At 34.7% G+C, this 25,032-nt stretch overlaps 1 long non-coding RNA gene across 3 annotated transcripts in view; it reads right to left on the bottom strand.

Annotated features, from left to right (window-relative positions):
* Positions 1 to 25,032, bottom strand: part of LOC111720552 — a 257,687-nt gene that overhangs the window by 143,132 nt on the left and 89,523 nt on the right. The window contains exon 1 of one of the 3 annotated variants that reach the window (XR_004233808.1): positions 15,271 to 16,139. The exons of the other annotated variants lie outside the window; for them this stretch is intronic. This is a non-coding gene — a long non-coding RNA (uncharacterized LOC111720552). Of the gene's footprint in view, positions 1 to 15,270; positions 16,140 to 25,032 lie in introns of those variants that run through there. 3 annotated transcript variants of the gene reach the window in all.

A 25,032-nucleotide genomic window follows, 5' to 3' on the forward strand; every position in this document is an offset into this window, starting at 1 on the left:
TCCCTTAAGGAGTTGCTGGGAGCAAAATTATCTGTAAACCTTTAAGTTCTATAGAAAAACGTAAAATATTACTTTTTACAATTCTGTCAGAGTGATAATACTGGTCTACCATATTTCTAGTTCATTTTCTTATATTTGGACCTTGTACCTTCAAAAAATCTGCAACATTCTCCAAGAGCTATAAGGACATGGGTGACAAATATCAGCTTCCTTACAAGAGCAAATAAGGAAGGAGAGACAAATAACATTATCTGCATGTGTATGTGTACACACACACATGCATGCACACATATACTCATACATATACAAAAGGCAATTCTGTATAAATGCAGACTCAATCCCTCCAAAGCATCTGAGGAAAAGGAAATATTTTTTAAATTAAGCCTTTGGTAGGCAGACATGAGGACTGAAGCATTTTCTTTTGCTTAACACCTTCAAAGGAATGCTTCCATGAAAAGATCCCTTGCCAGAAGTCCCATAAACACTCAAATATTTACAACAGCAATTTTGTCACTACAGAAAAAGTGGAAATAAAGTAAATGTACAATGACTGAGGAATAATTAAACAAAGTATAGTATATGAATGTAATAGAATAACACTATGCTATAAGAAATAATAAATATGATAACTAGAAAGAAATGTGGAAAGATGTGAATCAATGAAGAATGAAGTTAAGCAGAAACAAGAAAAAAAATATACATTATAAATGAGAAAAACAACCACTACAAAACTAATGAAAACGAATTCTGCAAAATTACAAAGAATAATCATGGCTCCACTGAAGAGATACTAAGGAAACACCATTCTTCATTCCTTTGCAGAAGTGTTTTTAAAAAATTACCTTTTCCTCAGATGCACTGGAGAGATTGAGTCTGCATTTATCTAAGAGTTGCTTTTTGTATACGTGTATGTGTCTGCATGCATGTATTGTGTGTAGACACATGTATGCAGATAAAATTACTTTTCTATTTCTCCTTCCTTCCTTGCTTTCCATAGGTGAAGAATACTATATATATTGTCATCTTTCTTATATGAAACAGCACTCTGAGAGAAGAAAGAGGAAAAAAAAGGTAAGGGGAAATTGTTAGAAAATGTAAAAAACAAAGGATCTCAATAAAAATGTTGGGGGGGGGGGGAATTTGTTTTGTTTTGTCTTGAAAGAAAACAGCACTTTCTTGATAGAACCTAAGTGAAAGTCCTGGCTTTGCCACTTACTAGCTGTGTGACTCTGGGCAAATTGTTTGTCCTCTCTGAACTTTGATTTCTTCCTCTGTTAAATGAGGGAGACTAGATCAGTGGAGTCAAACACAAATAGAAATGGAAGCCACTAACTCCATATATAACCCTGAGAGTACGTTAGAAAACCATGTGTTAAAGTATCTGTTTTATTACATTTTTATTTATTTTGTTAAATATTTCCCAATTTCATTTTGATTTAGTTCCTACTATACTTGGGAATATTGTTGTGAACTGCATAACCTCAAAGACACCTTCTGGTTCTAAAATTCTTTGATTCTGTCCATCTTACAAGCCCATGTCAACTAGTTGTTTGAGCTATATTGTATACCACAGATCCTCTAGATAAGTGGTCTCACCAGGGCTGATGTGGCCCTCAGGGACTTTCCTTTCTCTTAGTTCCAATTTTTGTGGGCAGCTAGCTGGAACTATAGATAGAGTGTCAGTCCTGAAGTTCAAATAGCCATAGACGTTTACTACACTTACTAACTCTGGGCAAGTCACTTAACCCTGTTTGCCTCAGTTTCCTCATATGTAAAATGTACTAGAGAAGGAAAAGCCAAACCACTCCATTATCTTTGCCAAGAAAACCCCAAAAAGAGGTCATAAAGATTGAAACACAACTGAACAGCAAACAATAAAAAGGTATACTTTGCAGTAGTCATGTATAGATGGAAAATGGTTTAAATCACAGCTTTCAGAAACAATTTTATTTTTTTTCTTTTCTTTTCTTTTTGTAAAGGACTGGGTGTAGACTAAATCCAGTAAACAATACAAAAGGGAAGGGTCTTGTGATTGTTAGGACTGAATTCAGAAGCCATCAGATCTAGAGATTCACTTCTTGGTCTAAGTTATAAACCAGAGTCAGACCTTCTGGGGTCTGGGTTCATTTACCCCAGGCAAAATGCAATTTCCTGTCCTGCTGGATTATGCACCTCTTAGACATGAAATAACTCTTACTAAATAACATTTTGATTAGTTAAGTGTAAATGAATCAGAAACAAATGGATTATATTTTTTTGCATGCATACAGGGTTGGGTGGAAAATTGAAAAAAGTAGGGAATAAAAGAGAATTAATGCCAAAGATTTTGGGGAAGAATGGAAGAAACCTGCATTACATAAACAACATTTTCAGAAAAATACTTTTGAATGACTTGATGACCCCACCCCACAAGCCAAGCACTTCTTAACTCCAGTTCTTTCCTAGTCAAATGACTTTGAAAAATATTTATTTTATTGAAAGGGGTGGGGGGAAGTAGGGAAATACTTTGGAAGATGACTTCCTTTTCTTTTTTTTTTTTTTTTTAAGGTACAGCAGTACATTTTTAGTCAACATCAAACAAGTATCTAAAAAAGCCTGGATGTTCATCAAAGCTAATTCAGACCCTTAGGCCACTCATTTTTTTTGGGATGGTGACCACTCTTCTGCAGATTTCACTGAGTCATAGAATATTAAAGCTAGAGGGAACCTTGCAAACCATTTAGTCCAAACCCCTCATTTTTTCAATTAATGAAAAATCCACCTTCTTTACCATGTCTTCTTCTTTCCCCATCTCTCTTTACTAAAAGATAATTTAAAACAAAACTCTTTAAACACATAAGTATGTGCAAAGCAAAGAAATTCCTACATTGCCATGCCTCCAAAACACTGTAGTCTTGAGTCCATCACCTGTCAGGTGCTAAAATAGCACATTTTATCAATCCTCTGGAATTGTGTTAGTCATTTCACAGTCATTAATGTTCTTCAGTCTTTCAAAGTAGTTTGTCTTCACAACTGTTGTTTTGGGGAAATTTTTCTCTTGGTTCTGCTCATTACACTCTGCATCAATTCATACAAGACTCTGAAGTTTTCTCTATTAGCATTTCTTATAACAGCATAATATTCCATCACACATCTATTTAATTTGTTCAGCTATTCTCCAATTGATCAATACACCCACCAAACTCTGGGAAAACCCCAGGTGGCCTATATTACTATGATTAGCATTTTCTATAATTACCCCCAAGAAAAACCTACACATACTCCAGCAGTTTCCAACCACCCTTATTCCTAGAACCCCTAGTAAAGCTAAACCAAGGCCATTTCTGCAAACTGGTTTCTGTAACTCTTCAATACTCCCTTCCTGCAGCTCTGCAGTTCTGCATACCCAGTTGATACGCCCTTATGTTATTTTCCATGACTATGCCTTATAAGAACTTCCTTTTCCTCTTCTTCTCCAAGCATCCCTGTCTAAACAAGGGTTCAAATCTGGCCTCAGATACCTTGACAAGTCACCTCTCTATTTGCCTCAGTTTCTTTGTCTTTAAAATAAGGATAATAATAGCACTTACTGCTCAGTATTATTGTGAAACTTAAACAAGATAATAATAATAAATCACTTAGCAGAATCCCTGGCACACAATAAGCACCATATAAATGTTATCTATTATTATTATTCTTTGCTACCACAAAAAGAGTTGTTATAAATATTTTTGTACTTAGGGGTGCATTTCCTTTTTCTTGGATCTCTCTTAGTTATAGATCTAATAGCCAATATTTTTACTTTAAAAAAGAAGAAAATTCATGTGCAGATAAGAGAAATAACTTGCTGAAGGTCACAAAGCTAATTAAAGATATGGAACCAAATTACAAGTTTTCTGACTCAATTCACTGTTCTTTCTTTTTGCCACAGTCCCTCAGTAACAAAGGAAGTTATACCTGAGCTCAGGGAAACTCCTTGCTCTATTATCCAGTCATGGAAAGGTCTTTGACCAAATAATTAATCTTTCTGGTTCTCAGATTTTCATCTATAAAGTAGTCAAGATAATTAATACCTATTACTTCTGGGAACATTTTGCAGGTCAATAATATCCCTGAATTCAGAAAAATTAGACTTTTGGAAGGAGATGAAAAGAAGTAGCCTAATTTAGTCTGAAGAAGAAAGTGTATTATAGTAGTAAGAACACAAGACTTAGAGTTAGTCCACTGAGGAATAAATCATGGGTTCTTGCCACAATGAATTTGAGGGAGTGAGGGAAGGAAAGAAGGAGAGAGAAAGACTTAGCTCCAAATCCTGACTGATACACAATAACTACAACATCAATCTATCTACATACATGTACATGCATACATACAGACATATACACACAAACACACACACACACATACACACACACTAGGTGTAAGACCCTGCATTAACCAAGTTTATAATCTAACCTAATAAGGAAGAGAAGGTACAAACAGATCATCAAAATACCAATCATACATGAATAGTGCATTAGAGGGTTCCACGGAGAGAGAAGGAGCTCTAATGCTATGACATAGGAATACTAGGACATAAGGCAACAAACCTTGAAATCTGTACATTTAAAATAGATTTACACACAATGATATAATTTTATTCTAGTTCTGGATATACAAAGGCATTCTAGTTGTGTGTATATATAATACTCTGGAAGATTCTTAGAAATGAAAAGCTATGATAATATTCATAGATTGCAATAACAAGAGAAAGAATAAGCTTTTCATTGTAAATTCATCCAGATCAATAAAAGTCTATTAATTAAATCAACTATTTCCGTATTCTGGGACAGCTAAGTGGAGCAATGGATAGAACTCGGGGCTTGGAATTAGGAAGACTCATTTACCTAAACTCAAATATGATCTCAGACACTTACTATTGTGTGACCCTGAATAGGTCACTTAACTCCATTTGCTTCAATTTCTCATCTGTAAAATGAGCTGGAGAAGGAAATGACAAACTACTCAGTATCTTTGCCAAAAAAAAAAAAAATCTCAAATGGGGTCATGAAGAGTCAGAAACAACTGAAAACAATTGAACAATAATATAAAGTTTTATTGCTCTAAGGAAATGGTCTCCAAACATTTCTGATCATGCACCCCCATTAGTACAAATTTTTTGGATATGTACTACCAATATCTACATTTTTATAAATTGCCTGCAGTTACTGATATGCTAATAATTATGCATGTTACACAAAAATATAAATCTAAAAAGAATGAGATGCCATTTAGTAACCTGGTTTTCACTCATTTCAGTGACATTAAAAACAAACAAAGGAAGGAAGGAAGGGAGGGAGAGAGGGAAGGAAGGAAGGAAGGAAGGAAGGAAGGAAGGAAGGAAGGAAGGAAGGAAGGAAGGAAGGGAGGGAAGAAGGGAAGGGGGAGGGAGGGAGGAAGGAAAAATTGAAAAAAATATTTGACCCAAGTCAATGGGGAATCACTGGAGCTTATTAAAAGAAGAATGAAAAGGTCAAATCTTTTGGGGAAAATAAGTTTGTCAGTTCTGCAGAGGATAAATTGAAGAAGAGGCTGGAGTCAAGGAGATCAGTAGGAGAACAATGTAACAGTCCTAGTGGGTTGGGGGTAATGAGAGCACAAACTAGCACAGTGGCTATGCAAAAAGAGAAGAGATGCAAAAAATGATGGGCAGATTGAAATCCCAAAATTTATCAAATGATCATTATTATAGTAATACTTATATGATGCTTTAGAGTTTGCAAAAAATCTTACAGACGTTAGCTTATTTGATCCTCACAACAACCCTGGGATTAAGTGCTTATTATTATCCCTATGTGAGGGTAAAAGGGAAGGAGTGAATTTAAGGTTAGGAGCAGTCAAAGGAGGTAAAGATGACCCTAAAGGGTCAAACCTAAATCACTGGAAAAACAGTGGGAGATCAAAATTCATCCTTACTTTATTACTTATTCATCCTCTATATATTATTCTGTCCCACACAAAAAATGAAAAAGGGACAAGCATTCCCAATGGCACCTGTATCCAGCTTATAACTTCCCTGAAGGATCTAATCAGGGCTCAGAACAGAGCAGATTAGTTACAGAAATAGAACAAAATGGAATGTTTGGGATGGATGTAGCTATATTGGAAACAAACTTCCTACTGGCTATGAAAGATTGGAATACAACTTATCTTCTCATCCTCCAACTGGGTGATCATATATTCTATGAGGTTGGACCACAGCCATGACTTTGGAGAACATTCCACAGTTAGTAGAGAACACTACTAATTGAAAGAGCTAATTAATTTCTGAAACTTTTCTCTCCCACTAAATAGAATAATTTTACTACTTAGATGTCAAAATTCAGTTCTCTTCAACTTAAGCAATTCCCTCCCTTTTCTACCCCATCATTCCCAATTCTCCTCTCTGCATCTAGACCATGGAGTGATGTGTTCCGGTTCTGAATTGGTAACTCAGTCACAGCTACATTTGGGGTGCGGAGGTAACCCCACTGAGTTTAATTTCCTTCTCATCTCTCTGTAATGTCTATTGAACTTCCCTGAAGCTTTGAACAGATTCAAGCAGGAAGAACAAAAGGAAACATACACACAGAGGTTTCTTTTAAAGGTGAAAGGAATTGAAAGAAAGGAGATTGGGGGAAAGGGAAAGAGAAAAGGAAATTCCAGAACTGCTGATAGGAATAAAATGGCTCTAAGAGAAGCCAGAAAAAGGGTCATACCGAGGTAAAATCCCTGGATGTCTTCACAAAAAAATTTTTTTAATGTTTTCAATTAATTCAAGGTAGGACATAAGATGTTTAGAATGATGGGAGAAACACTTCATAGGACATAAGAGATAGAACAGGATCTCAGAGATCATTTTATCCAAATCCATCAGAGGGGCAGCTAGATGGCCCAGTGAAGTGAGCAAGAGTCTTGGAATCAGGAGGTCTGAGTTCAAATCCAATCTCAGGATTCTGCTAAAAAGTTATTAGAAATAATCCACAACTTTAGCAAAGTTGCTGGTTATAAAATAAACCCACATAAGTCATCAGCATTCTTATATATCACTAACAAAATCCAACAGTCAGAGTTACAAAGAGAAATTCCATTTAAAGTAACTACTGATAATATAAAATATTTAGGAATCTATCTGCCAAGGGAAAATCAGAAACTTTATGAGCAAAATTACAGACCACTTTTCACACAAATTAAGTCTGATCTAACCAATTGGAAAAATATTAAATGCTCTTGGATAGGGCGAGCAAATATAATAAAGATGACAATATTACCTAAACTAATCTATTTATTTAGAGCTATACCAATCAGACTCCCAAAAAACTATTTTAATGACCTAGAAAAAATAACAACAAAGTTCATATGGAAAAACAAAAGGTCAAGAATTTCAAGGGAATTAATGAAAAAAAATCAAATGATGGTGGCTTAGCTGTACCAGATCTAAAACTATACTATAGAGCAGCAGTTACCAAAACTATTTGGTATTGGCTAAGGAATAGATTAGTTGATCAGTGGAATAGATTAGGTTCAAGGGATAAAACAGTCAACAAATATAGCAACCTAGTCTTTGACAAACCCAAAGATTCCAGCTTTTGGGATAAGAACTTACTGTTTGATAAAAATTGCTGGGAAAATTAGAAACTAATATGGCAGAAACTAGGCATTGATCCATACTTAACTCCATACACCAAGATAAGGTCAAAATGGGTTCATGACCTAGGCATAAAGAATGAAATTATTAATAAATTAGAGGAACACAGGATAGTTTACCTCTCAGACCTGTGGAAGGGGAAGGACTTTATGACCAAAGCAGAACTAGAGATCATTACTGATCACAAAATAGAAAAATTTCGATTATACTAAACTGAAAAGTTTTTGTATAAACAAACTAATGCAGACAAAATTAGAAGGGAAGCAATAAACTGGAAAAATATTTTTATAGACAAAGGTTCTGATAAAGGCCTCATTTCCAAAATATATGAGAATTAACTCTAATTTATAAAAATCAAGCCATTCTCCAATTGAAAATGGTCAAAGGATATGAACAGACAATTCTCAGATGAAGAAATTGAAACTATTTCTAGTCATATGAAAAGATGCTCCAAGTCATTATTAATCAGAGAAATGCAAATTAAGACAACTCTAAGATACTCACTACACACCTGTCAGATTGGCTAAGATGACAGGAAAAAATAATGATGATTGTTGAGGGGATGTGGGAAAACTGGGACATTGATTCATTGTTGGTGGAGTTGTGAACTAATCCAACCATTTTGGAGAGTAGTTTGAACTATGCTCAAAAAGTTATCAAACTGTGCATACCCTTTGATCCAGCAGTGTTACTACTGGGATTATATCCCAAAGAGATTATAAAGAAGGGAAAGGGTCCTGTATGTGCACGAATGTTTGTGGCAGCCCTTTTGTAGTGGTAGAAACTGAAACTGAATGGATGTCCATCAGTTGGAGAATGGCTGAATAAATTGTGGTATATGAAAATTATGGAATATTACTGTTCTGTAAGAAATGACCAACAGGATGATTTCAGAAAGGCCTGAGAGACTTACACAACTGATGCTAAGTGAAATGAGCAGGACCAGGAGATCATTATATACTTCAACAACAATACTAGATGATGACTAGTCCTGATGGATCAGGCCATCCTCAGCAACAAGATCAACCAAATCATTTCTAATGGAGCAGTAATGAACTGAACTAACTATACCCAGAAAAGAACTCTGGGAGATGACTAAAACCATTACATTGAATTCCCAGTCCCTATATTTATGCACACCTGCATCTTTGATTTCCTTCACAAGCTAATTGTACAATAATTCAGAGTCTAATTCTTTTTGTACAGCAAAATAATGTTTTGGTCATGTATACTTATTGTGTATCTAAGTTATATTTTAATATATTTAACATCTACTGGTCATCCTGCCACTTAGGGGAGGGGGGGGGGTAAGAGGTGAAAAATTGAACAAGAGGTTTGGCAATTGTTAATGCTGTAAAGTTACCATGTATATATCCTGTAAATTAAAGGCTATTAAATTAAAAAAAAAAAAAAAAAACAAATCCAATCTCAGATATTTAATACTTCCTAGCTGTGTGATTCTAAACAAATCACTTCAACTCAATTGCCTTGGAAATAAAAAAAAAAAAAAGAAAAACAAAGAGAGAGAGAGACAGAGAGACAGAGAGACAGAGAGATAGAGAGACAGAGACAGAGAGAGAAAGATGGAAAGGTAGATAAGATAAATCAAAAGAAAGATGAATGAAAGACAAATAGATACAAAGAAAGAAGTAATAGGTAAGACAGATAGAAAGATATAGAAAAACAGGTAGCTGATGGATAGATATAAAATAGGTAAATAGAAAAAAGGGAAATGATTGAAAGCTAGCTAGATACAAAGATAGAGATAGGAAGAGAGATGACATATATATAAACAGATAGATAATAAAACAATGGATAGAAAGAGATAGGTAAATATAGAGACGATAAGAAAAAAATGATAAAAAAGGCAAATAAAAATTAAGAAAGGTAGAGAGACCATAGAGATAGGTAAAAAGAGAGAGATGATAAAGACATAGAGAGAGATAATTAGGAAAAAGTGGGATAGAGAGAAAGGTAATTAGGAAAAAGTGGAATAGAGAGAGATGGGGAAGATAGGAGAGGGGAAAGAAAGAAAAAATGGGAATGGGACAGAGAAAGGAGATAGCTCAGAAAGAAGAGATTAAGAAAGGTGAAGCCTGTGCAGTCAGAAAGTCACAGAACTGGAATTCAAAACTCCAGTTCTCTTGACATGTACTGCCATTGGTTTAATGATGCCACAGAAACATAGCTAGGAATTGATGAATCCAAAAAAACCAAAAAATCCAAAAAATGGTCAGCTGGATGGTGCAGAGGATAGAGAACTGAGCTTCAAGTCTAGAAGACCTGAGTTCAAATCCAATCTCCATCACTTACTAGTCACTCTACTTCTGTTTCCTCAACTATAAAATGGGTATAAAAATACTATCTACCTTACAGTTGTGAGGATCAAATAACAAAATGCTTAGTGTGATGCATAGCACACAGCAAGTACTTAATAAATGCTTCTTCCTTTCTTCAGCTGAGAGAGGACCTGTGAACCATCCTATGGGGGACGATGAAATTCTAGAAGATATGCATAAGACCGTGTAGGAGGGAGCAAGAGATAATGGATCTGAGAAATTGATCCCCCAAATTTGACAAACCAACTCTCCACTTTCCAAAAGCACTTGAGTTTGATTTGGACAACACAGAACATATTGCCCCTCTCCTGATTACCCTTTAAGACCCCACCCTTTCCAGATTCCTTGTATGTTCTTTTTCCCCTTTAGAGTGTAAGCTCTTTGAAGGGTGGGCTGATTTTCTTCTTATTTATAACCTCAGTGCTTAGCACATTACTAGGCATGTAGTAAGCCCTTGATAAATGTTTGCTGAATTGAATCTTGTAGCTTCCTATTTTAATCAATTGTGATTGGTTATTAACTAAGTATTCTTTGTAATAACTAAATGTTAGATTCTGTTCCTTAGGCATGGATAAAATAACAAATGCCATCAGTTGCCTCAACTGGTTTCCCTAGAAAAAGTTCCAATTATTCCATCCTAGTTTACCTAAGCACCATCCTGTCTTTTCCAAAGAAGCAGCAAATCAGAAAAAAAAAAAAAAAATCTATTTATGGAGAGTCCCTTGAACTTCCTTTCTTGAGTTGCCATTGTAGTCGTGATTTTTGGTTAACATAATGAAACTAACTCCCCAGAAAAAGATAACCATCTCTCCAAACCCTAAAGTTTGATTAAAACCATAAACAATCTTCCAAAGAAATCATTTAAGTCAATAATATGGCTTTGTTTTGGCAATCAGGAGCAGCTAGCTGATTAGAAACAATAGCAAGGTAGGGTATTTGGGAAAAGGAAGGACTGCAGACTGAAATATTTTATTCATCTCCATTTTTGTAATCTTTTCATAGCAGTCTATGTCCCAGCTTCTTAAATGAATTCAAGGGCTATAAAATTATGATTTATTATCACCAAATGTTTGATTTATATAACTAATTACATACTTATATGCTCAGGGTCACATAAAAAATTACTCAGGTGAAAAGGAGTTATGAGTGGAAAGATGATCTAACACACACCAGTCTTTCCTTATGTTCTAGTATCTTTCCAAAAATAATGGTGTTGTCTAGATGCATCAATACTTCCAGGTAGTTCATATCACTGAGTATTTTCTATATCATTCATAGTATTCAGAAAATCAATAGTGCTAAATCAACACTAGACATGTAAAATTATATACCATGATAATATTATAGAGATTGGAGGAGAAAAAGAGAACAAAATAAGTAAGAGATTATGAACATCTGCATGTGGGAATTCAGCTGAGAAACAATATATAAAATCAGATTAGAAGAGAGAATTTGTCAGTTCTGGAGGACAGAAGCCTGTCTCCTTCACTGGGTACCATTATAATGAAAGGACATAGAAAGCACCAGGAACTATGGAGCAGCTATAAAGCAAAGACTATAGAAATATCCAATCCTCCTGTAAGATGATTCAGTATGAGTCACTTGGAGCCTGTCTTCTTGATTAATTCATAAAAGCTTAAATAAGAATCCTTAAATAATAATAAATAATTAAATAATGATCTTCACCATTGCAGGAACAAAGAACGGCCCCTAGTGTTAATGATTGAATTTGAGAGACACCACCTGTAATGTTCAATCAAAACTCAGGACCACGAGAAATATTTTCTCTTCGTAAAAACTGCAATTTCAAACAACTAATCTCTCGAAAATTGGAGCAGACATTCACAGAGCTCAGTGCAGCAATCAAGTAATATTTACAACAAAATTAATCTGAGACATATGTAATTATATGAATGATTATTTTACTGGTAAATAATAAGTAACAAAACTAACCATTTCTGGGCATAATGAGTGAAGGAAAAAAGAAGCTAGGTAGCTGCAGAACTCTGAATCTGTGATTTAAAGGGGCAAATGATAAAATAACATTCATATAGCAATTTAAAGCTAGCAACAATAACAATACCAAAAACCTTGTATTTCTTAATTGATCCTCACAACAACCCTGTGTTTGAGGCATTATTATTATTATTATTATTATTATCCCCAACTGAGGCTGAGAGAGGTTAAGGAAAAATGTCCCCATTTTTCCATTAATGGATACTTATATCTCTCTCAAGATCCATCCCTTCCCCTAAGGCACACAAACACAGTTATATCCATGTCTAGGCATTGGTTCCCCTGAATAGAAGGAAGGGCCTGCCCCTTCCCAGCATGGTGGTGGAATAAACTTCCTAATATTTTATCAAAGAATAGCCACTACTTAATAAAATAAACTTCTGGTTTATTTCCTTGGGTTAAAAAGCAAACATTAGAAGGGAAGGGGTAGGAAGAAGGGAGGGAGTACAGGTCATTTCATACCTTAGCTTTGCTTAGTTTAATCAGATTATCTTTTTTCCTAGCACTTAACTGAGATTTTAGCAGGGAATTAATGAAAATGCAGATTGAAATAGAAAAGGAAGGGAAGAGGAGGTATAGAAAGAGCCATCCTTTGTTCTGTTTTGTTATTGTTTTGGGATTTGGGGTTTGTTTTGTTGTGGGGAGGACAAAACCTAGCAGTTAAACCTGCAAGAAAAGTAGCCTAAAATTTTAGAATGTTAAAGCAGGGAAGGAACTCTGAGATCATCTAATCCAACCCCTTAATTTTGTAGAGGAAAAACAAAGATCAAGAGAAATAAAGTGTTACAATAAATTAGCTTTTAAAAACTGAGATTAGGGAATACTGAAGGGAGACATACTATAGTAGACTGACTCCTCAATATTTTCTTAATTTTGTAGTTATTTTGTGTGGCATTTCCCTTTCTATATTTTTCATAAATTTTGCTACTATAATACAGAAATGCTATAAATTTCTGTGTCTGTATACTTTACTCAATTGGTTCTTTGCTAATTCCTTTTGAATTTTCTACATTAATCATCATGTCCTCAGCAAATAAAGACAGCACTTCTTTTTCTTGTCTTAGTGCTACTGCTAACATTTCTAGAATCATATCAAATTACAATAAGGACAAGACTAACAGCATCATTTTATTTTTATTTGGAAAGCATCTAGATTTTCCTATTATATAACAATGCTAGGTTTGAGTTTTAATTATACTTTTTATCACATTAAAAATATTATGCTATGCCTATGCTTTATAGGATTTTAACATAAGTATTTTACTTTTTCAAAGGCTTTCTGCAAATACTCATATAAGCAGGTAATTGTGGATTTAACTTAATATAATTGTCAATTATTTTCTTAAACCATGCTTACATGCTTAGTATAAATTCAGCTTGATCAAATTGAGTGACTTAGATAAATTATTACAATCTCTTTTTTCTAATAATTTTATTTAAAGGTTTTGAATCAATATTAATTGATGATAATGATCTATAGATTATTTTATTTCCTTTATTTAACCTTTCCTGGTTTAGGTATTAAGACAATATTTGTGCCATAAAAGAAATTTGGTAAAGTTGTCTTCTTTCTCTATTTTTGAGAATAATTTGTATAATGTTGGTTTTAGGTGTTGTTTGAAAACTTATTGAACTCTCCTGTAAATCTATCTGTATCTGAGATATTTTTCTTAGAAGTTTCTTTTGCAGTCATTTTGTTTTCCTTAACTGAAGTTTTAGTATTTAAGACCTCTACTTGCTGTTGTTTTAATTGTGATATTCTTTTTTATAAAATAATTGTATATTTCTTTTGAATTCTTGTTAGTATATAAATTATAATTATTCTTTTTTTATTTTTTTCTCTGGTGTGACTTTGCCTTGCTCATTTTTTTTTGTTCATTTGATTTTATTCCTTTTTCAATAAATTGCCAAAAGGTCTATAGCATTTTTTTACTCTTTTTTTTTAAACAGCTTTTAATTCTGTTGATAAATCCTGTGGTCTTTTTGGTTACCAATTTATTTAGTTCTCCAATTTTCAAGATTTTCTCTTCTCTACTTATTTTGGATTTATTTGGTGGTTTTCTAATTTTTAAATTGCATATATTCAGCTTACTAATTCCTACTTATTAGATTTTGTCAATGCTTTTTCTTAGGCATATAATATTTTTCCACTGAGGTCTGCTTTAACCACACCCTAGAAATTTCAGGATGTTGTTTTGTTTTTACCACTATCTCTATTGTTTCTATGATTCACTTTTAGACTTATTCATTATTAGAGATTTATTATTAAGTGTTCCTTTAAGTCTGTTTTTTGATTGTGCTCCCATTTTTACAATTTCTATAACAAATCTAGCAGAATGAGGAAGCTAGTGGGGAAGGGATCCTAAGTGATTTCTTTATTAATTAGAGTTCTTTGATATATTAATTCATTTTATCATCTTGTTGGGATTCTCTTTACTTGGTCCTGTGGATTTAGAGTAAATACTCTATCAATGGAATATAATTCCTTTTTTCGAAAGTTAAGAGGTTCAAAGAAAAGAAGGAAACAATTATTTATTAAACATCCAGGGCCATTTCAATAGTCCTGATCTTGCCATCAGAACCAGATGACTCTGAAGGATAACGTGAAGCTGGTGGCTTTGCACAGCCCTCCTTCATTTAAATTCAATTCATTTGCATGTCATGAACTTCTTCAAGAACAAAGGACAAATGATAACAACAACAATTATGTTCCTGACATTGTATTAATAGACTCTACAAATATTATTTCATTTAATCCTCAGTATAACCATGGGAGATGAGTGCTATTATTATCCCCATTTTTTGCTTGAGGAAACTGAGGCAGTCAAAGATTATGTGAACTGCCCAAGATCACATAGCTAGTGCCTAAGTAAATATCTGAACTCAGGTCTTCCTGACACAAGGTCCAGAACTCCACTAGAAGCCTAGTACCTAACACACAATCTTACCGAAATATGCATGATTCTCTTTAAAAGGGGAACACTATTTTTAGGTCACATTTTTTATTGAACACCTTAGAATTCCTCATTTTGCAGATGGGGAAACTGACGCCCAGGGACTTATTCAAGATTATTACTATCCCATTTTCAAGAAAGTGAAACCAGGATTCCCTAGCATCCATCGGTGAAACAGAAGGCAGAGCTAAAATTAGAATCAAAATTCTGATTCTGAAACCAGTGCACTTTCTATCATACCACCTTCTCCTAACTTGACTCTTGTTTCCCTGCCTCTTCCCAGCCCACTCATTCTAACCACATTAATGGTTCTTACCTAGTAACTAGCAACTCCTGTTATTCCAGGCTGAAGTTCCTTGATAAGCTGCTGCCAATGCTGTGGTGGATTAATGATGATTTACCCAGGTCCCAGACAAGCTGAACTCACTGTCTCTAAGCCAAGATAGGAACATAAGCCTTCAACATAGAGAGAAGACAAAAGCAGTGGGAATTAAACTTTTAAAGCTTCCTTCCTTCTTCTTGACTTTCACATTGTGGTTATGGACATGGAACCCGTGGGTGCTGGGGAACTGGTTTCGGTTTCTTGAAAGTAAGATAATCCTCTAGATGGGCCTTGGAAACTGGACTGCACTCAGAAAAGTCCTAAAAGAACTGAGGACCAGGCCAAAAACAAATAAAAGACATTCTACCCTTCCTATTTTTATGCAGTTTTTCTTTTCCAGTAAGACAAGGAGACAGATGCTGGATTTCCATTAATCTAATGAGGAGCTAAGAACTAAAAAGGAACGAGAATAAAACTGGTCTAGATAAATATGGATACAACGAATGCAAGATATATTTCTCAATACTCACTAACAATCATTTAGTCCATTCCCCTTCCTGCAAATAGATCTACAATTAACCTTTCCCAGAATTTTATTTTCCCTTTATTTTTTAAAAAGAACTTAATGTCGAATTTAGTCTGGAAATTCTTTATATGTATATGCCTGGATTGCCATAAAGAACATTAGAATGGGAATCAGAAAATTTGGATTTGGGTCGTAGCTCTGTCCTATATGGCTCAATGGATACAGCACTAAGCCCAGAATCAATCAGACTTTTCTTCATGAATTCAAATGCAGACTCAGAAACTTATGGGTTCTGTGACCCTGAGCAAGCCAGTTAGTCTCAGTTCCATCTGTAAAATGAGCTAGAGCAGGAAATGGTAAACTACTCTAGTATCTTTGCCATGAAAATCCCAAAAATGGGGTCATTGAATCAGACACAATTGAATAATAACTGGCTCTATCACTGACTAGCGATCATATCTTGGGTAAATTAACTTCCTTCCCTGAACCTTGTTTCTACCTCTACAAAATGAGTGAGGTTGAGTGAGAAGATCTTTAAGATCCCCCTTTTCCAAATATACTTTGTTATTTTTTTAAATCATCAAAATTTCTCACAGTATCCCTCTCCAGCTACTCTCCTAAAAAGCCATCCCACTTAAAACTATAATTTTTAAAAGGAAAAACTAGAAAAAGAAAAATCAGTAAAAAAATTATTAATACATTTTTTAAAATCTGGAAAATATATGCAATATTCCACATCTAAGAACATCAGCAAAGGAATAGGATGAGAATGTCTTCTCACATCACTTCTCTAGAGTCTTGTTTGTTCTTTGTAATTTCCCAACTTTCATTTTTGATTTTTATGACAATTATTTTTCCTTTTAACTTTTAACATCACGTATATTGTTTCCTCAGGTCTACTTATTTAATTCTGCATCAAAGTAATTCTCTGTATTCATTTGGTTTCTCTATACTCATTATATTTGTTATTTCTTATAGCATATATAATTCTTGTAACATTAGAATGAAATATGTAATATTTCTTTTTTTTTAGGTTCAATAAACAAGTCTTTTAATCAAATCCAAAAATCTTGTCCAGATTCTTATCTTACTCAATCTTTTAATAGCATGTTCCTTTTTACTTTTGACTTTTTTTTTTATTATTTAATAGCCTTTTATTTACAGGTTATATGCATGGGTAACTTTACAGCATTAACAATTGCCAAACCTCTTGTTCCAATTTTTCACCTCTTACCCCCCACCCCCTTCCCCAGATGGCAGGATAACCAGTAGATGTTAAATATATTAAAATATAAATTAGATACACAATAAGTATACATGACCAAAACGTTATTTTGCTGTACAAAAAGAATCAGACTCTGAAATATTGTACAATTAGCTTGTGAAGGAAATCAAAAATGTAGGTGGACATAAATATAGGGATTGGGAATTCAATGTAATGGTTTTTAGTTATCTCCCAGAGTTCTTTCTCTGGGCGTAGCTGGTTCAGTTCATTACTGCTCCATTGGAAATGATTTGGTTGATCTCATTGCTGAAGATGGCCAGGTCCATCAGAAGTGGTCATCATATAGTATTGTTGTTGAACTATATAATGATCTCCTGGTCCTGCTCGAAATATGTAATATTTCATTACATTCCCATACCCCAGTTTGTTTAACCTTTCCCCAATCAATGGACAGTGTCCTTCCAGCTTTTCTCCTTGGATGGATCTATAATTCTATAAATATATGAGGTGTTTTTCCTACTGAAATATAAATCTATCACTTCTGCTTTTGTCCTCCACCAATAGAGAATTAACTAGCTAACATCTTCCATATGATATAATTTAAGTATGCTTAATACTTAAAACATGAAATTTAATTTTATCTACTGGAGAAAAAATGTTTGCTCATGATGCCTCCTGCATTAGATGCATAGTAGGTACTTCAGAAATGTTTACTGACTTATTGACATCAGACCATATGATTTTTAATAGCAAGAAATGTTTTTGTTTTATTTTCGTCTTTCTTTGTATCTCCAGAATTTACCTTCAATGCCTGACACATAATAGGTGCTTAATAAATGCTTAATAATTTGTTAACAGGACTATCTTAACTGCCTTTTTCATAGATGTAGTGATATCATCCCACAACACTTTATACTAATTTACCATCTGTCTTCTTCAGATCTGCGTCATGGACTCAAATCTCAGAATCAACCAAATTAACTTCTTAACTAAATTTGAAAAAACTGCCTATTAAAGCTTTTGTGGAATAGTTCAGTGGATCTGTGATTTTATCTATGTAATTATACCCACTGAAGATGGATATTGCGATCCACCCATGCTTTTTTCCCCATGCAACTCCTGTATGTACATTCCCATAAATCTGCTACAATGGGCTAAAGGCCTTCCTCCAGTTCTTTTGGCATTGCATGAATACCAATAAATCACAGAATTTGAGAGCTGGAATGGACATCTGAGGACATTTGGTTCAACTTCTACCTGAAAGGAATCCTCATTATAAAGCATTATCAAGCAGTGGTTGTCCAGCCTTTCCTTAAAAGCTCCCAATGATGAGTTCTTTTCAAAGCAGCCCATTCTGCTTTGAAGCAATCCTAATTAATAATTAGGAAGATTTATTTTTTTCCTACCAGAAATCAAGCCTAAATTGGTCTCTTTGTGGCTTCCATGTATTGCTGCTGATTCTAGCTTCTGAGCCATACATAAAAAGTTTAACCTCTTCTACACATAATATTCTTTCACACAGTTGAGGCTATGCTCCCTGGGTCACTTCTCCAGACTAATAATATCTTCAGTTACTTCAACTAATCTGTATAGGGAATGGACCTACTGGCTGCTATCCTCTGGAAACTTTCCTTCTCAAATTATGACATTCACAACTACACAATATTCCAAATGCAGACTGATAGTAATTTGTTATTAAAGCTTATATTATTAATTAATAATGAAACTTTTATTTGCATTAAATGTAAACAGAAATAACTGGGGTTTTACCTCATAGTCAATAGATTGCCTATATCCTTACTTTCTTATCTTTGACAATGTGGGAAGGGTTGTATAGCAAGCCCACTAAAACACTGTTGCTAGAATGATGATTTTAGCCCAATAGTTCTGGAGTGCAATTTAGAATTATGCTGGGAAAACTAAAATATATCCAGAGAGATTTTACTGATTGGTATATAACCTCAAAGAAGTCAGAAATAGAAAGAAAATCCTAATATATACACTAAAACATTTAGCAACATTTCTTGTGATAGAATAGAAGTAGACACAAAGTATTCCCCCATCAATTGGGGAAATGTTAAACTCACTGTAATTTATGAATATAATTAAATAATATTATGCCATAAAAATTATAAATATTAAGAATATAAGATGGGATAAAAAGTTATATGAACTGATGCAAACTAAAGTAAATAGAATCAGGGAAATAATATGTGTAATTACAACAATAATGAAAATGGAATAAACATAAAACATTAAAATGAAGCTTTATAATTTTAGTATTCAATCTAGTGAGGAAGAAGACATCTTATACTGATGGACTTGATGGATGCTTTGGTTTATCTTGCTTAATTGTTTTTTTTTTCTCTTTCTCATGTATTTTTTATTATAGGAATATCTCTCTGAGCAACAAAGGAGGATATATTGGGAAACAAAGGTGATATTTTTTTAAAAGGTCAATAAATTTTTAATAAAAAGCACATCAAGAAAAAATAAAATAAATATTACCACCTAAAAGCAAATAAAAAACACAAATATTATGGATTGCCAAATTAAACAACCCACTGATTTTGTCTAAGGATAATCCCATGGCCAGCATGGCCTAGTTCCTCTACTGAACTTACCTAAAAAAACAAAAACCTGAGATCAAAACTTAAATCCTGGCAACACAAACCAAGCAAACAGAAAGAAACCTAGATCATAGAACTCAGTGAAATGTGCAATCATTAAAAGTGTTGGTGTATGAGTAGGAGAATTAATTTCCTGACTCAGATAAAGATAAGGTTCTGATTTAACCTGACTTGTTATATCCTTAGTGCCTGAAAACAATGCCAATTCAATCTCATCTCGACATATAAAAAATCCATGAGAAATAAAATCTGAGAAGGAAATAATCTCCTAAAGCAAGGCTTACTTACTCTGGAGATTGTAAATTTGTTCATTTGCTTTTAATATTTTGATAATTGCATTTCAATATAAATTTTCCCTTTGTAATCCTATGCATTTTACTTTATGCATTTAAAAACCTTATTTTGAGAAGTTTTGTTTTACCAGACTGATAAAAGGGTCCATGACACAAAAGAGGTTAAGAACTCTGGTCCAGAGATGCAATCAGGACCCCCAGAGAGTTGCCACAAATAAAGAGTGGAAGAGAAACCAGGTTACCATAAAGGAAGACCTGTTTTGTTCCCTATTCCCCAGTCCTATTGGGAAGATCGAGCAAAATAGGTCTTCCTTTATGGTAACCAGGTTTCTCTATCATATAATTTAAATAAAAAACTCCCTAACAATTGAATTAGATTCACTAAGAATGGGCGATTTTCATTTTTTTGTTAGTAGCAAAAAATCATAAACAAAAGGAGCGTTCATTGATTAAGGAATAGTTGAACAAATTACGGTATACAAATATAAAGAAATACGATGGAGCCTCAAGAAATGAGAGGAAGTACATGATGTGGTGGACTGAGAGACAGTCTTGAAGTCAGCAACACCTGCAGAATCTGATGGGGGGTGTTCAATTATACTTGTCATGTGACCATAGGTAAGTCACTTAAACCACTCAATTTTCTATGCAATTCTAACATTCTAAGTTCCAGAAAGCTTGCTTGTTTACATTAATAAAAGGAGCCTCTGCTCCATGTGCTCCTTTCACCACTGAGATCACAAGTTGAGACTAAAATGGAAATGACAAATGAAAGAAATTCAGAGGAACATTAGAAACTTATGAATAAATGCAGATTTGAATAAGTAGAACTAGAAAAACAATATACATACTGATTGATTAGAATCATGTAAAGTCATCATAATAAAAAATGGCAACTATATTCAGGACAAATATAACACCCAAATCGAAACCCAAGGTTAGATGACTGTTTTAAAAGTTAAAAAATTGGGGTGAGGGAACAGAGTGGATTATTTCCATTCAATATTTCATCCCTCTAGCTCTGCAGGACATTCATTAAATAGGTTTTTAAGACTTTGGCTACATTGTAGAGTGATTGGAAGCCAGGAATGGAGTGAGAGAAAAGAGGGAGGTTGCTTGCACTTTAAAAAACAGAGAAGGCCTAGTAATATATCTGATATGTAGACAGACAGATAGATAGGTAAATAGATAGATGGATGATTAGATGGATGGATGGATGGTGGAGTGGATGAATGGATAGTGGGTAGATGGATGGATGGATGGATGGGTAGATAGATAAATGGATGGATGGATAAATAGATATAGATATCAAACTCTCCCAGATCAACAGAGTAAAATCACAAGTTACCAAATTACTAAAAATGGAGTGATCACAAATTCAAAAACTCACAAAATTCAAGTTGAGCCATTTATCCCCAGTGATGGAGCAGTTCTACCTTAAGAATTCAGCAAATTTCCAAAGTCTTGGACTCATCCATGAAATAAGAGTCACTGAGTTGCACTAATATTTAATGGCAGGTGGAGTATTTCTAAACTAAAATGTAAAAAAAGACTTTAGACTTGAATGCTGGTCTAGCTATAACTAAAGCAAGGTGATCAGAGTTTTACCTCAAAGTGTCAAAATTTGTAAGACTTTGAGAATTCTTGTTCTCTCTGGTCAGTTCCAAACACCAGAGTTTAGCACCTACTTAGCAAGATCAGTTAAAATAGGAATATACAATACTTTCCCGCTCTAACCCAGGCTGCAAACTCACCTCACTGTAGCACCTAAGGAAAGCTTTTCCCAAACCCCACCCCACTCTATTCCATCCCTTGGCTATGCTCACCCATGTCCAGTGAGCCCTGTCTCCCTCTAAAAGGAGCAACGACCAAGGATTTTCCCCCCATAGGGCCTTGTATCCCAAGATCTGCCTCTAAGTTAAGATCTGTCTCTAATCCCCAAATTGAATTTTACTCGCACAACTGTCTCACACAAAATGTCTCAAAAAGCTGATTTGAGAATTCCTTTATCACTGTTTGTCCAGATGCTACCACTGCTAATTTTATGGCCCTTCACCTTTCTGGGTTCCATTTTCCTCATCTGAGAAAAGAAAGGGTTGAGGCAGATGATCTCCAAAGAATTTTTCAACACTCTCAATATATAATTCCCTAAATTTCTTCATACAGTTAAGGGAGTTCTTATCCCTACACATGCAGAGACTGTTGCCAATACCTTTAATCAACTGGTTTCTCCCCCCCCCCTTTTTCTAAGTTACTTTCTAGGGTTTGGGAATGCCAGTGTCCTTGGTCTGCACTACAGAGTCAACAGCAATTTATCTGAACTGGACAAACAACTCAGCCCTCAAGTGACCGAACTCTGACAAGGCTTAATTGCTCGGGGTGGGAGGAGAGTGTAGAAGAAGGAACCTTTGTAGGTCAGAAAGCGGCAAGAGAGGAAAGGAGTAAGAGAAGAGGTAGAAAACTCCAGGGGAAATTCTGCAGGGGGAAAAGATTAAAGGGAGCTATAAAACAATTCTGACAGGTTAACAGACAGGTAATATTCCATCGGTGTTTATTTAACCAGGCTAGCTCTCCATGCAGCACATATTAAGCCTTGGTGAGATATCCTCAAAAGTTAAAGAGCTGTACAAAAACAAGGATCTAGTCAGGGAAAATCAAATAACCAGCACAGGCAGATGCTGGTAGGCCAGCCCACTCCACCATCAATCCAGAAACCACCTCAAGATGCCTCTCGAGATAACTTCATGGAAGCTGTCTCCTGATAGCTTAACTCCAGAGGAATTTTCAGGAAAGCATTTCTGCAGGGTCTTGTCTCCGCCATCCATATCCAGGGTCTCGTCCCTACAAACTGGAGTCCATTACAGAAACCACCACAGCCTGGTGACCTTGGGGCCAGCTTCCCTCACCCCACCTCCTGGGGCATGCTCCAGACTCATTCCTGATTAGAAAGAAACAAAAAGAAACCTATCTTGCTTGGGTCCCAGGGTTAGTGACTGACTGCTCTTAGGATCATAGATAACAATAACAATAACCAGAATTTATATAATGCTATAAGGTTTGCAAATCTAATTTTATTGTCATAACAACCCAGGGAGGGAGACAATGGCTAGCATGTCTGCAAAGCTCTGTGGGGTAGGTACTATTATTAATCCTCATTTTGTAGTTGAGGAAACTGAGGCTGAAAGATATTAAGTGAATTTAACAGGGTCACACAGCTTGTGTGTGAGGCAGGGTTTGAATTTAGGATTTCCCTACCCAATGACTCTATAGATTTAAAGGAGGAAGAAACCCCAGAATTTATCTAATTCCCAACTTATTAAACTGTGGGTGATGACCTCATATGAGGGTTATTACAAAATTATGACTTATTATCAATAAATGTTTGAGTTTATATTTTATATACCTATATACCCAAGGTCACATAAAAATTTCACAGCCAAAAAAAGATTGCAAGTGGAAAAAGTTTAAAAAGCCCTGATCTAGTCCAATGTTTTCATTTTATGTTTAAGAAAATAGAGGCACAAGAAGAAATAAGTAACCCACCCAATTCAGGTAGTATTTGTCATGTCAGATATGAACCTCAATCTTCTGATTCCAGTATTTGAGCTCTTTCCATCACACCCAATTATTTCCATCATTGAACTGAAATTGATCCAGTTGTGCAGCCACAGACCAATTTGGTGATTGTCATATTTACGGGGTACATTCAAGAGTTCAGGGTTGCAACTACAATGCAGTGGAGAAAAGAGGAAGGAAGGAAGAAGGAAGGAAGGAAGGAAGGAAAGAAGGAAGGAAGGAAGGAAGGAAGGAAGGAAGGGAGGAAGGGAGGAAAGGAAAAAGAGAGAGAAAGAGAGGGAGACAGAGAGAGAGAGAAAGAAAGATAAAAAAAGGAGAAAGAGAAAGAAAAAGAAAGGATTTGGTTTCAGGGATGGTATTTTTTTAAGGGAGACAAAATATGCATATAAGTTATATGCAAAAGAAATATATATCTAATACATATAAAATGAATAAATGTCATTTCCAGGAGGAGGCATTTGCAGCTGGGGGAAGAGGGGAAGGAGGAGGGAAGACAGAAATCAGGAAAGATTACATGGAGGAGACAGCCTTTAAACTGAATTTTTAGTAAAACTAGGGATTCTAAAAAGGGAGTTTATTCCAACCATGGGAGAAAATTTTAGACAAAGGTACAGAGATGGGAATTAGAATTTTATCTATAAGAAATAACAAATAGGCAGTTTGGTTGGAAATATAGTGTATGAAGGGAAGTTCTATTTCACTCTTACCAGTTTAACCTCACTTGTCTAAATGCCAAGTTCTTTTGCCTGCCCCAGGCTGTAAGGATGAAACCCATTCTCTATATATGCAAGATGTGCCACTATCTAACAACCAAGCTCCAAAAATTAAAATTAAATATATATAATAAATGTAATCTACTGTATTAATATTTTTCCATATATGGTGACATCTGCAGGGAGATACTGTGGCATAAAGAATATACCATTAGGCATGAAATCAAGTACACCTAGATTCAAGTAAGTACTTACTAGCTCTGTGAGATTCTTAACTGTCACCATCTCTATAAACCTCAATTTCTTTAACTGAAAAAAAAATTCCCACAGGGATGTTTTAAGAACCATACAAGATCCTATAAGTTAAGCCTATTTAAAACTCAGAGTGCTAGATAATTTTTTTTAATTATAAAGTTTAAAAAAAAACCTGGGGTGCCCATCAAGCACATCACAAAGTTACCCCTATTCTGAAATTGGATCACAACACAGTATTTTCCCCTTTGTTGTTATTTGCTTGCTTATTTTTTTCCCTCATTTTTCCCTTTCAATCTTACTTTTTCTTGTGCAGCAAAATAAATTGGAAATATGTATAAAAGAATTGCATGTATTTAACCTATATTGTATTGCTTCTTATCTAGGGAGAGGGGATGTGGGGAGGAAGGGAGAAAAATTTGAAATGCAAGGTTTTGCAAGGGGAATGTTGAAAACGATATTTACATGTATTTTGAAAAATAAAAAGCTATTATTATTTTTTTTAAAAAACCACCAAAGTTACACTTGTATGTTTGAGTGC

Source organism: Sarcophilus harrisii, chromosome 4, assembly GCF_902635505.1.
Source record: "Sarcophilus harrisii chromosome 4, mSarHar1.11, whole genome shotgun sequence".
Classification (NCBI taxonomy): domain Eukaryota; kingdom Metazoa; phylum Chordata; class Mammalia; order Dasyuromorphia; family Dasyuridae; genus Sarcophilus; species Sarcophilus harrisii.